We start from the raw sequence: 13145 nt of genomic DNA on the forward strand, positions 1-13145 counted from the left end.
AAGATCACATTTGTTATTATCACCATTGATCTCATGAGAAATGTTGTTAATGTGCTGGGGAGTTGTTAACCTCAAGATCATGGATACAAGTTTTTCAAAATTCCTTTTTTTTTTTTTTCCAGATTTTATTTATTTATTTAGAGCACATGAGCCTAGGGAGGGGAAGAGGGAGAGGGAGAAAGAATCCCAAGAAGCCTTCACACTGAGCAAGGAGCCTAACTTGGGGCTTGATCTCAGGACCCTGAGATCATGACCTGAGGAGAAATCAAGAGGCAGGCACTCAACTGACTGAGGCACCCAGGCACCCCAATGTTTCAAAATTCTAAATTTTATCATTGGTAACAAATTTTGTTGTTTATTTAAAAGCAGCAGGTTCTCCTTGCTCGTTTTCTAGAAAATGTCAGCCTAATGCTCAAGTCTGAATATAATGTTTGTCTGTCAGTAGTTGTCTTAATGAAAATTGTGTTCCATGAAAAAAAAGCAGCTGGTTTAGCTCACAATTCAACTGCTCCAGTGCGTTGTAATACTATATGTAGCAGAAGCACGTTACATGTACTTTCCATTTCACCACAGAGTGTTAAAGGTTCAAGATTTAATAAAAGTAATACTTAAAAAAATAAATAAATAAAAGTAATACTTTTTACTGCTTCATCAAGGAAATTCTTAAAGGAAACTTTTTTTTTTTTTTTTTTTTTTTTTACTGCAAGTGTGTGATAGTAAAGAGGGCAGTAACTGTTAGTATAGTTTGATGCTAAGAGAAAAAAACTTTCCCAATACCCTCTTAGATTCAGTTCTTGATAACCTGTGAATTAAACTGACAGAAGACAAGTTAGCAAGAGAAAAGACAGATTTGTTTATTCAAGTAGGGACACACTGGGGTCACATAAAGTGTGACTCAAAGAGGTGGTTAGAGTTTTGGGCTTATATTCCACCTTATTAGGAAAGAAGAGAGGGAGAATGGCACTTAGAGAAAACAACTGACTTGCAGGGGTGCTCAGTGGAGTGTGTGACTCTTGATTTAAGAGTTGTAAATTCAAGCCCCATGTTGGGTGTAGTTGATTACTTTAAAATAGAATATTTTATTAAAAAAACAAAAGGAAAACAATGGACTTCTTAATAAAGGAAAGGGGAGAATGAGAACTTATGGGAAAACACATGATCTTTTAGAAAGATAAATGGGTCCCGAAGGCACCTGTCTGTTTAGGTGAGGTGTGGGTACCTCATCTCAGTGATAAGAGTTAATCCTCCCTGATTGCTCCTGGGGAGGGATTTATGATACCTGAGTTCTTTTGGGAGGCTCTACTTCTGGGCAGATAAGGGGTTTCAGGAACTCACATGCCTAGGGACACCTGGGTGGCTCAGTGGTTGAGCATCTGCCTTCAGCTCAGGGCCTGATCCCAGGATCCTGGATCCAGTCTCACATTGGGCTCCCTGCATGGAGCCTGCTATGTCTGCCTATGTCTCTGCCTCTCTCTCTATGTCTCTCATGAATAAATAAATAAATAAATCTTAAAAAAAAAAAAGAGGAACTCAAATGCCTTCTGTTCAAATAACTGTTAGGCCATAGTGGCATATTCTTCAGTGCCAGCATGTTGATTAGGAGCCAAACACCAACAGTTTCACACACTATTGTTTTTGTAGTACTGGTGCAAATACCAACATGGTAAGAAGGACAAATAACATTTTACTGTAATTATGAACATAATTTTGATTTCTCCAACCCCCTTAAAAGATTTTGGGGATCCCCTGGGGTGTGTGCTCCCTACTTTAAGAACCACTAAGTGAGGGTGTCTTAGAGAATCAGAGGGGGAAAACTGCCTGAAAAACAAATTGCTCCAGGTAAGTGGTTAGAAGGATCGAAGAGGGAAGTCTGCAAATCCTAGAGAAGGGCAGAAAAACACTTTCCTTTTTTGCACAGGGAGGAAGCAAGACTCCGGAGAGGAATAGCTATTTGCCAACCTTCCCCTTGGTGGACAAAGGATAAGATATCTTGGCAAAAGACTCCTTTGCTTCCAAAATGGTGTAGGCACTTCAGAGTGCTGAGGATAAGAATAGCAGAAACCCTGCCACCTATGTGGACTGATGGCTATGGATCAAAAGGAAACACATAAAAAAAATTTTTTTAAAAAGGAAATACATACACAAAGGATACACTGAGGCCTGAGCACTTCATAAGATTCTTGGTACAACCCCATGGATGGGCAAGGGAAGGCTCCCAGAATGCCCATCTCAGCAGAATGGGGGCCAGTGCAGATATCAAGTAGAGTGCTAAATATTTTCCCCAAAAAATGTTTTTACAGGTAGGTTCCCCATGTAGTGTGGAGCCCAATGCAGGGCTTGAACCCATGACCTTGGGATCTACACCTGAGCTGACATCAAGAGTCAGATGCTTCTCTGACTAAGCCACCCAGGCACCCCTTAAAATATTTTTAATAACTGAGTTTGTAGGTCTCTATAGGCATCATCTTGTTTAATACTTGACAATCTTATGAGGTAGATATTGTCAACATTCCCATTTTATAGATAGAGAAGCTGAGAGGATAGATGATTTACTTTTAAGTGGCAGAACCAGGATTAGAACTATGTATGAAACTTTGTGCTTTTATTCAACATACTCTCTCTGTTGATTTAGTGTAGATTATTTTCCATTTCTCTATTCATCTATTAATGTTCCTTGTCATGGGATCAGAGAGAGAGAAGATAAGTTGTTTGGTTGACTGGTATTTGCCCAGTTGTTTGCCATATTTGCAGTTGTTTGTGGGCTATTATAACGCTGGCAAGAAATGACCTAGATATTAGATTACTTAGTCTAAAATTATCCCTAGAAGGAAGATATGGTAAATGTTGAATGAAGATGGTAAGTTTTGATACATTTGTTGTGAGTCTGCCCAGGAAGCCCACACAACTACAGGTGGTGTAAGCCTCATCTCTCTATTCTCTGAGCCTCACATCTGAAAGGAAGGTTGATGATTGAGATATGGAGGCTTGGAAAGTTCTAAGGAAGGGGAGATCAGACCCTGTGAACATAGTGTCAAGGAAGCAGACTCATCAAAATGAAGTGTATGTGCCTCCTGTCTGGCATTCCTTTATTTATTATTATTTTTTAAAAGAATCTATTTTTATTTTGAGAGAGTGTGTGCAGGAGGCAGGGGAAGGGCAGAGGAAGAGGGAGAGAAAGAATCTTAAGCAGTCTCCACACCCAGCACGGAGCTGAAGGCAGGGTTCAATCTCAGGACCCTGAGATCATGACCTGAGCTGAAATTAAAAGTCAGATACTCAAGCGACTGAGCTACTCAGATACCCCTGGTATTCCTTTAATGATAGAAACACAGTATCTCTAACTAGCACATTCCAAATACCCCAAGGCACTCCACAACATGAATACTGTGGTGATTTTAAAACATGTCTACAGAGCAAATTCTTTGACCCATTAAGAACTGGGTTTTAATCCCTCTTATCTGCAACACAGGCTGCCTTTAGTGACTGGACCTCAATGGAACTGAATGTGGCAGAGTGATGGCTAAGTTAAAAAAAGTTAATTCAGCTTCTAGAAGTGTCAGATTAGTTTTTTGTCTGTTTTTTTGTTACCTTTATTTTTTCAGAATACTATTATTTATAATAGTATTATAAATATTATATTATTTATTCCAAGGGTGCTGAGAAAGTTGTTTCTTGGGTAAGGAAAAAAAAAAAAAAAAAAGCCCTACATTCCCTAATACAAAACCTAACAGATTTGAGGAGATATTTTGAGTCTCTACAGCTAGTCTGGAGGCTTGAGAGAGAAAACCTTTGGAGAACCTCCTCCCTCATAGACTTGGCACCTCAAGTACACTCAGAAATACAGGATATCCTGACTTAAATAATAAAGGCAGCAATGTGAGACCTCCGATGAGGGTTCCAACTGGTTTTCCCATTACCTGAATTAATAGCACTGTTCAAAAACAAAATCTATGCTAAGATTCTCTGCTGCCCTCAAAAAATAGATTCAAAAAACTCTGGCTGAGGGGTAGACAGTGGTCCAGTACCTTCTTTGAGCTTGGAGCAAAGTGGCCTGGCCCATCATCATGGCCTGGAGTGACTTTTGTCACCTTCTATAGTGGGGCTTTGCCCAGCAGCTTCCAGAATCTGAGGTGGGGCAAGAGCTACCTGCTTCTACTGAGCTCTCTGCCTTCATCCCAGCTGCCCTGTTTTGAGCTTTTGAGTTGTGTGTCCCCTAGCACTTGGATGTAAGTCCCTACCCTTTACAGACACCGCCTGGCTGTTGCTGGCCCGTTTGTGTTCACTGGCAGCTGGGAGACAGAGCATGAGCCTCCTCTCCTGATGGTAACACTTAAATCAATAGCCTTCCCAGGGACCAGTGAGCACATTTAAATAATAAAAATAATTGTTATCATTCTATAAATAACCAATGATAAAAACATACTGGGACAGAAAAAAAAAAAAAAAAAAACGATCCCTTAGAAACAAGAAGATATGTTTAAAAGGATTCAACAAGGGACACCTGGGTGGCTCAGTGGTTAAGTGTCTGCTTTCAGCTCAGGCCGTGATCCCAGGTCCTAGGATCAAGTCCTGCATTGGGTTCTCTGCAGGGGGCCTGCTTCTCCCTCTGCCTATGTCTGCCTCTATCACCGTGTCTCTCATGAATAAATAAATACAATCTTTAAAAACTAAAAATAAATAAAAAATAAAAGTATTCAACAAAAAGGGAAAAACTTCTCCAGTAATCACTAGTCCCCATCTCTAAATTCTCTCAGTGGCTAGCTGGCAAGCAGATGGAGAAATCAGAAGATGCCAGAGTTGGAGTACCTGGGTGGCTTAGTTGGTTAGGTGCCTACTTTGGCTCAGGTCATGGTCTCAGGGTCTTGGGACTGAGCCCCACAATGGGTGCCCTGCTCAGCAGGGAGTCTGCTTCTCCCTCTCCCTCTGTGCAATGCCTCCCACCCCCATCCCCGCTCATACTCTCTCAAATAAAATCTTAAAAAAAAAAAAAAAAAGAGGACAGCAGTCATCTTCAGACCTAACTGTCCTTTTTTCTCTAATAAAGAGATCCAGAAGGATCTTCTTACTTGGTTACCCCAACCTTTGAAAACATCTGAATATCTACATTAAGTAGTGTGTGTATTGGGTTGTATTATGATTTATAAAGCACCATGGAAACATTCTCATTTCCAGGCATGAGGATTACACTGATTTTACTCAAATACAGAAGCTAGTAGAGGGATTTAATGCACTAATGTTTCTTGTTGGGGGTTCAGTAGCCTGAATGACTAACGGGGACTCAATAGCTGCCATCAAAAGACAGAATTTCATTAAACACAGATCTAACTCTGAGATTCTTGATTTTCAACATTAGGAAGGCCAATTATATTTTCAAAGTAGTGGGTAAGGTAGCCTCTTAAATGCACCCAAAAAATTTTTTTGTTCATCAGTATTTTAAATGATAAACTTCGTACTCATGTGAGACAGTTCAACAATAAAGAAGGGGGATCCCTGGGTGGCGCAGTGGTTTGGCGCCTGCCTTTGGCCCAGGGCCCGATCCTTAAGACCCGGGATCGAATCCCACGTCGGGCTCCCGGTGCATGGAGCCTGCTTCTCCCTCTGCCTGTGTCTCTGCCTCTCTCTCTCTCTCTCTCTATCATAAATAAATAAATTTATAAAAAAAAAAAGAAGGATATAAGATGGTTTCCTGATATAAGGGTTTTCAGCTCTTAATCACCATTAATATTTTCTTGTACATTCTTCTACAAAATTCTTATGCTTATATAAAAGTGCGCACACACATACACTTCAACAAATATGAAAACTACATACAGATAAATGTATTTATGTTATATATGTATTAACTATGGAGTCATAATTAGGAGCATAATATGCATTCTATGCTGTAAATTTTTTTTTTACAATTAAGTGTGTTAGGCATCTTCACACATTAGTATAACTGATCTGCTACATTATAAGAAATAGTTTCATATTATTCCAATATTTGTATTACTCTGGTTTAACTAGAACCTTAGCAATGGACATTTCTGTTGTTCATAGTTTTTGTTGTTGTTGTTTTTTTTTACATAGGTATCACTTAATTGGCCTCTAATATGTTGCATCAATTTATACTCCTACCAATGGCATATGTGTGTGCCTGTTTCTGAACCCCTATTGTCACTGAGGACTATCAAAACTTTTTCATATAGATTTTAGAATTTATCTAAGTCAGTCCTTTGTGGTAAAAATGTATATATGGGGGAAATGCATGATGTCAGCATATTTACCTGAGTAAACAAAGTATAGATTCCAGGTCAATGTAAAAGTAAAGTATAGGGAGTCACTGATTTGTGATTCTTGGATTTATTTTCTTCTAAGATATGGAACTCAGAATGTTTTCTCATTACAATTCTCCAAGTGTTGAACAGGTTTGTTTGTTTTAAAGATTTTATTTATTTATGAGACACACACAGAGAGAGAGGCAGAGACACAGGCAGAGGGAGAAGCAGGACTCAATCCCAGACCAGGATCATACTCTGAGCCAAAGGCAGACGCTCAACCACTGAGCAACCTAGGCATCCCATGTTGAATAGGTTTATAGGCTAGACAATGCTGTTGCTCCATAGACTGTTCTAGGCCTCTGTTTTATAGTTAACATCTCAAAAGTATAAGGTTGTGTTGGTAGTTTGAGACTCTAATCAATGTTTATCCATGTGTTTGTATTTGAGAATACATTCAGACACCCAATTTGGGAGACCAGAAACACATTTCCTCTCTGCTGTAGTGATAATGAGGCATACTCACTGTATCTTCCCCAGAGATTTGGATCTTGGCAAGAGGCCACTCCACCTTACATACTACCTTTGACTGAATGAAAGACAAGCTGAAAAGCACAACTACTAAATGGAAGGGGGGAAAGAGGACTGGGCAGAGAGGTGGGAGGGAGGATGATAGATAAAAATCCCCCTTGGCTTTGGAAGAAAGGCAGAGGGTTTCAGTTCTCTTGTGAGAGGCAAAGGTGGCATGAAGCACCAGGAACAGGAATCAAAATAGTGATCCTGGCAGGGCATACCAGACTTCTGAGACTGATTATAAAAGCTTTCAGTTTATGAAGTCTCCAATGGCTTTTTTCAGCCAGTAACTGGAATGCCAAAGGCAAGGCATTTTTCCAGTAAGCTAATATACTTCCTATCCACTAGAGGTTCCTTCAGGCTTCTTGAGTAAGGAAGCAAAGACTTCTCTCCTGTGTTGAAGGAAAGAAACCGGTTTCCTCGAAATAGCTGTCATCTTTCATCAGAAATACCGGCATAGCCTCACTGGTTATATTTCACAGGGCTCTGATAATATTCTATATTCTCAGAAGGAAAAGACAGGTGAACAGAAATCCGCTTCAGCATTTTAGATGCCTGGGTGCACAAAGCATATTGTGTTTACTCTCATCTCCATTTGCACCACAGTATTTGTTTCTGGCACTGAGAAACAGCATTCAATGAACCCAGAGATGCTTGGGTTTTATACAACAGTTACTGTTTTTTTAATAAATGCTTACTTTAAAATTAACTGGTTAACTAGTTTTCAAATTTTATCAACTAGTTTTCAAAATTTTAAATCAAAACTTTAAAAAAATAAGATTTTATTTACTTAACAGAGAGAGAGAGGGAGAGAGAAACAAACGGGAAGTGGCAGGCAGAGGGAGAGGGAGACTTCATCAATCCCAGGACCCAGAGATCATGACCTGAGCCAAAGGCAGACAGTTAACCGACTGAGCTACCCAGGCACCCCAAAATCTCAAGTTTTTGTTGCAGGTTTAAAAAAAAATTAAAGCCAAATATTAAAGAAATTCAGATGATTATCAAATATTTACCCTCAGGGATCCCTCGGTGGCTCAGTGGTTTGGAGCCTGCCTTCAGCCCAGGGCGTGATCCTGGAGACCCAGGATGGAGTCCCACATCGGGCTACCTGCATGAAGCCTGCTTCTCTCTCTGCCTATGTCTCTGCCTCTCTCTCTGTGTGTGTCTCTCATGAATAAATAAATAAAATCTTTAAAAAGCAAAAACAAATATTTGCCCTCAGAAAAAATTTCAGGTATAGCTAATTTTACTACTGAGTTCTTCAAGGCATACTTAGCATCTATTTTATCAAACTGTTCTAGAAAATAAAGTTCAGAAATGGTCAGCTCAGTTTTAAAGGCTAAGATCTTTTAAAAAATGTCTTCATTTACTCTTTTAAAAGTGAGAATTAACTAACATATAACATTAGTTTCAGGTGTACAACATAATGATTGATATTCATGACTATTGTGAAATGATCACCACAATAAGTCTAGTTAACATCTGTCACCATACATAGTTAACAATTTTTTTTCCTGTGATGAGGACTTTTTTTTTTTTAATTTTTTTTTTAATTTTATTTATTTATGATAGTCACATAGAGAAAGAGAGAGAGAGAGAGGCAGAGACATAGGCAGAGGGAGAAGCAGGCTCCATGCACCGGGAGCCTGACGTGGGATTCGATCCGGGGTTTCCAGGATCGCGCCCTGGGCCAAAGGCAGGCGCCAAACCGCTGCGCCACCCAGGGATCCCTGATGAGGACTTTTTAAGAAAGCTAAAATCTTGGGGGTCCTGGCTGGTTCAGTCAGTAAAAATGCAGATCTTTTTTTTTTTTTTAATTTTATGATAGTCACAGAGAGAGAGAGAGAGAGAGAGAGAGGATTAACACAAGAGAAAAACAAACAAATTATTAACATATATGCCTTATGTTTCCCTGGGTGATATCCAGGGAAAAATCTGTAATTCTCTGATGTGTCTTAGGATTCAGGATTAAGTACTAGTTTAATAGGGAAAAGAGGAGAGGGGAATGTAGGCTTCTTTGGGGAGAATAAACGATTTGCAGGAAAGATAAATGGGCACTCAGAAGAATAAATTATATGATATATATGATAGTTTGTGACATAGTCTTCCTTGGTATGGTTTTGACTTCTAGTCTCCTCTCCTATGATAAAAGTCAGTTTTCCTTGGTTGATGAAACTCTCAGGGAGGCGGATTTATGTCAATTGAGTTCCTTTTGGAGTCTCTGTCTAAGGCAGATAAGGGAGTTCCCTGCATTTGCTGTTTTTCAAGAGCCTACAGCTCAAAACAACTAACACACCAAAGTGGCATATTTTGGGTTGGCATGTCCTGAACTCCTATAGTTATATTTTGGAGTGGCATTATTCTGCTACCCTTCATGCTATGAGGAAGAAAAAAGTTACAGTTTAGCAGGTTCCACACAAAATAAAATTTCCTTGAAGATGATTTATAAAGTGCTGAAAACATGAAAAAGGAAAAAATGTTGTAGACTTCTGGTTTTTTTTTTTTTTTTGGCTCCAGTTTGCAATTCTTCTTCCTAAGTGGGAGAAATTCTTTATTGTATACCATGTAGGTGAGATGCAGTGCTCTGTTTTCCACAATGAAAGCTTAGGTGGAGACATCTTCCCTCTTCTTGAACTGTAGTATTTCAGCAGCCAGAGTGAGGTATATGATCTTGGCTTAGCCACAGAGATGCTCCGGCTGAGACTCTACTCTAGGCAGATGGCCCCTGATGTTTCCATTGCACCAGCTGTGCTAGCTAGAGCTGTGCTAGGGGCAGTGTCCTGCAGCTTCCTACTTTTCATTAAGATAGTTTTGTTTTTGTTTTTTTTTTTTTTAGATAGATTTGTTTTTGTTTTGTTTTTTATAGTTTTGTTTTGTATGTAGCTAAGAACCTTGACTGATACACCACCTACAAGTAATCCTACTAGTAGTATATTCTATTTCTTTCCAGATACTTGCTTTGCATTTTTATGTAATTAAAATAAAACTCTATATATTTTTTGTATTTATCTAGCTCAACATGCACAAATTCGTTATTTTAAATACTATGTAAATACATTTTAAAGTTAATGTAATTATTTTATAGTATTTATACCATAATTTCCTTACCTGTGATCCTATTGGATATTTGAGTTTGTTCCAAAATGTTCATGTTATTATAAATAATTCTTGAAATAAATCATTTATGCTTTTTTCAGTTTTCTTTTTTAAAGATTTTTATTTATTTATTCTTGAGAGAGAGAGAGTCAGAGACACAGGCAGAGGGAGAAGCAGGCTCCATCCTGGGAGCCTGACATGGGACTCAATCCCAGGTCTCCAGGATCATGCCCCGGGCCGAAGGCAGGTGCTAAACCGCTGAGCCACCCGGGCTGCCCTTCTCAGTTGTTTTTAATATTTCCTTATGGTAAATTCCCAAGAGTGGAATTATTATTCCCAACGGTACGAGTTCTAATATTAAGCTTGTGTCCAATAAATACAAAAATGCATGACAATGAAAAGAATGGAGAAAGGGATGCCTGGGTGACTCAGCGGTTGAGCATCTGCCTTTGGCTCAGGGTATGATCCCGGGGTCCTGGGATCGAGTCCCACATCGGGCTCCCTGCATGGAGCCTGCTTCTCCCTCTGCTTATGTCTCTGCCTCTCTCTCTCTGTCTCTCATGAATAAATAAATAAAATCTTAAAAAAAAAAAAAGAATAGAGAAAAAGCACCCGCCACTATAATCATCAAAAAAATGATTGAGCACCAATTACATAAATGGTCTTATTGGTCACTAAGCCATGACCTCCGTCCTTACAAGTAAGTCAAACATTTCTCACCATCTAACTTGTAAATGAGATCTCCCAATAAATAATCTACAAAAATGAGTGCAATGTGCAAACAGGATGCTGCACTAGAACGTGCTGTGATAGAAGGCAGAGTATTAGTATTAGAGGGAACTATAATAACACTACAAAGTACAAATGAAGTAAAAAAACAGAATTTGTTTCTCAAGCTGTATAATTATAAAGGTTTGAACAAACAGACAAATGAACCTAAGTACTTTAGGTCAAGATAAACTTTCAAAAAAATTTTTCTGGCTATAGATTTATTCAACATAAACAATCTCTTCCAAACCTAAGTTGGCTGTCCAAGTTCACAACCATATTTCCTCTGAAGTGGAATTCAGTTGCTGAACCAGCAATTTGACCCCATAATCTGTCTACAGCTGTCTCTATAGCTTCTCAAAGTTAAGTCTTATAGGCCACTTGCCCTCCAGACCTTTCAGCAGACCTATCAGTCTCACGATGGCTGGGACAGGGGCGCCTGGAAGGCTCAGTGGGTTAAGCAGTTAAGTCAGTTAAGCCTTTAGCTCAGGTCATGATCCCGGGCTGCACTGGGCTCTCCGCTCAGCGGGGAGTCTGCTTTGCTCTCTGATCCGCATCCCCAATGCTCTCTCTCTCTCTCAAATAAATAAATAAACTCTTTGGGGAAAAAATAAAAAGAGCTGGGACACCAGGTGGTAGGCATGCTCTCAGGGGGCAATCAAGGGGGGTAATCAAGGAAATACTGGCTACTCTTGTTGGTAATGTATCAGTAAAAATGACTGCAGGCAAACTGTTCCTTCAGTAACCTCATGACTTGAGAGACTACATGACCCTCATGACATGAAGGCTGGGCATGTTTTTGTCTGACAGCATGGGGTGGTGTACTTTGGCATGCTGATATCCTTTTGGCCACCATCACTCCCTTAAAAAGGAGTTTATAAATCAAAACAGTATGGTGCTGGCATAAAAACAGACACATAGATCAATGGAACAGAACAGAGAGCCCAGAAATAAACATACACTTATATGGTCAATTAATCTATGACAAAGGAGGCAATGGGGAAAAAGATAGTTTGGGGAAAAGATATGCAATGGGGAAAAGATAGTTTCTTCAACAAATGGTGTTGGGAAAACTGGACAGCTGCATGCAAAAGAATGAAACTGGACCACTTTCTTACACTATATATAAAAATAAACTCGAAATGGATTAAAGACCCAAATGTGAGACCTGAAACCATAAAAACTTTAGAAGAAAATATAGAAGTAATTTCTTTGACATCAACCATGGAAACATTTTTGTAGGTAGGTTTCCTGAAGCAAGGGTAACAACAAAAGCAAAATTAAACTATCTGAACTACAACAAAATAAAAAGCTTCTCTACAGTGAAGGAAATGATCAACAAAACAAAAAGGCAACCTACTGAATGGGAAAAGATATTTGTAAATGAGATATGCTGTACAGGGTTAATATCCAACATATATAAAGAACTTATACAACTCAGCACCAAAAACCAAATAATCCATTTAAAAATGGGGAGGGGTGCCTGGTTGCTCAGTTGGTTAAGCATCTGACTCTTGATTTTGGCTCAGGTCTTGAGCTCAGGGTCAGAGTACATACATACTCATGTGTCTGGCTCTGCACTCAGTGTGGGACTTTCCTTGAGATTCATTCTTTCCCTCTCTCTCTCTCTCTCTGCCTCTGCCCTTCCCCCTGATCACTAGCATGTGCTCTCTGTCTCTCTCTAAAATTAAAAAAATAGGCAGAGGATATGAATAGACATTTTTCCAAAGAAGAAAACATACAGATGGCCGAGAGAGACATGAAAAGATGCTCAACATCACTTACCGTGAGAGAAATGCAAATAAGAACCATGATGAAACAGCGCCTTACACCTGTCAGAATGGCCAAAATAAAAAAGACAAGAAATAACAAGTGTTGGTGAGGTATGGAAACAAAAGAACACTCATGTACTGTTGATGGAAATGTAAACTAGTGCAGCCAGTATGGAAAACAGTATGCAGGCTCCTCAAAAAATTAAAAATCGAAGTGCTATATGGCATTTACCCAAAGAAAACAAAAACACTAATTCCTTATGGTAAGTGCACCCCTATGCTTATTGCTGGATTATTTACAATAAGCAGGATATGGAAGTAACCCAAGTTGCTGATAGATGAATGGATAAAGAAGTGGTACACACACACTCACTGGAATATTAGCCATAAAAAAAAAAAAGAATGAGATTGGGGTGGCTCAGTGGTTGAGCATCTGCTTTTGGTTCAGGTCGTGATCCCAGTGTCCTGGGATTGAGTCCCCTATTGGGCTCCCTGTGGGGAGCCTGTTTCTCTCTCTGCCTATGTCTCTTCCTCTTTCTGTGTCTCTCATGAATAAATAAGTAAAATCCTTAAAAAAAAGAGAGAGATTGCCATTTGCAGCAATAATGTTAAGTGAAATAAGTCCATCTGAGAAAGAAACAACATATAATTTCCCTCATATGAGATTTAAGAAACAAAA

General features: G+C 39.2%; 1 long non-coding RNA gene across 1 annotated transcript in view; it reads right to left on the reverse strand.

Moving 5' to 3' along the window:
* The window catches only part of LOC140639783 (uncharacterized), a 28990-nt gene that overhangs the window by 13294 nt on the left and 2551 nt on the right, over positions 1-13145 (reverse strand). Inside the window, exon 2 of the long non-coding RNA XR_012036408.1 lies at positions 12480-12526. This is a non-coding gene — a long non-coding RNA (uncharacterized lncRNA). The remainder of the gene's footprint in view (positions 1-12479; positions 12527-13145) is intronic.

Source organism: Canis lupus, chromosome 9 (genome assembly GCF_048164855.1).
Source record: "Canis lupus baileyi chromosome 9, mCanLup2.hap1, whole genome shotgun sequence".
NCBI classification, from domain to species: domain Eukaryota; kingdom Metazoa; phylum Chordata; class Mammalia; order Carnivora; family Canidae; genus Canis; species Canis lupus.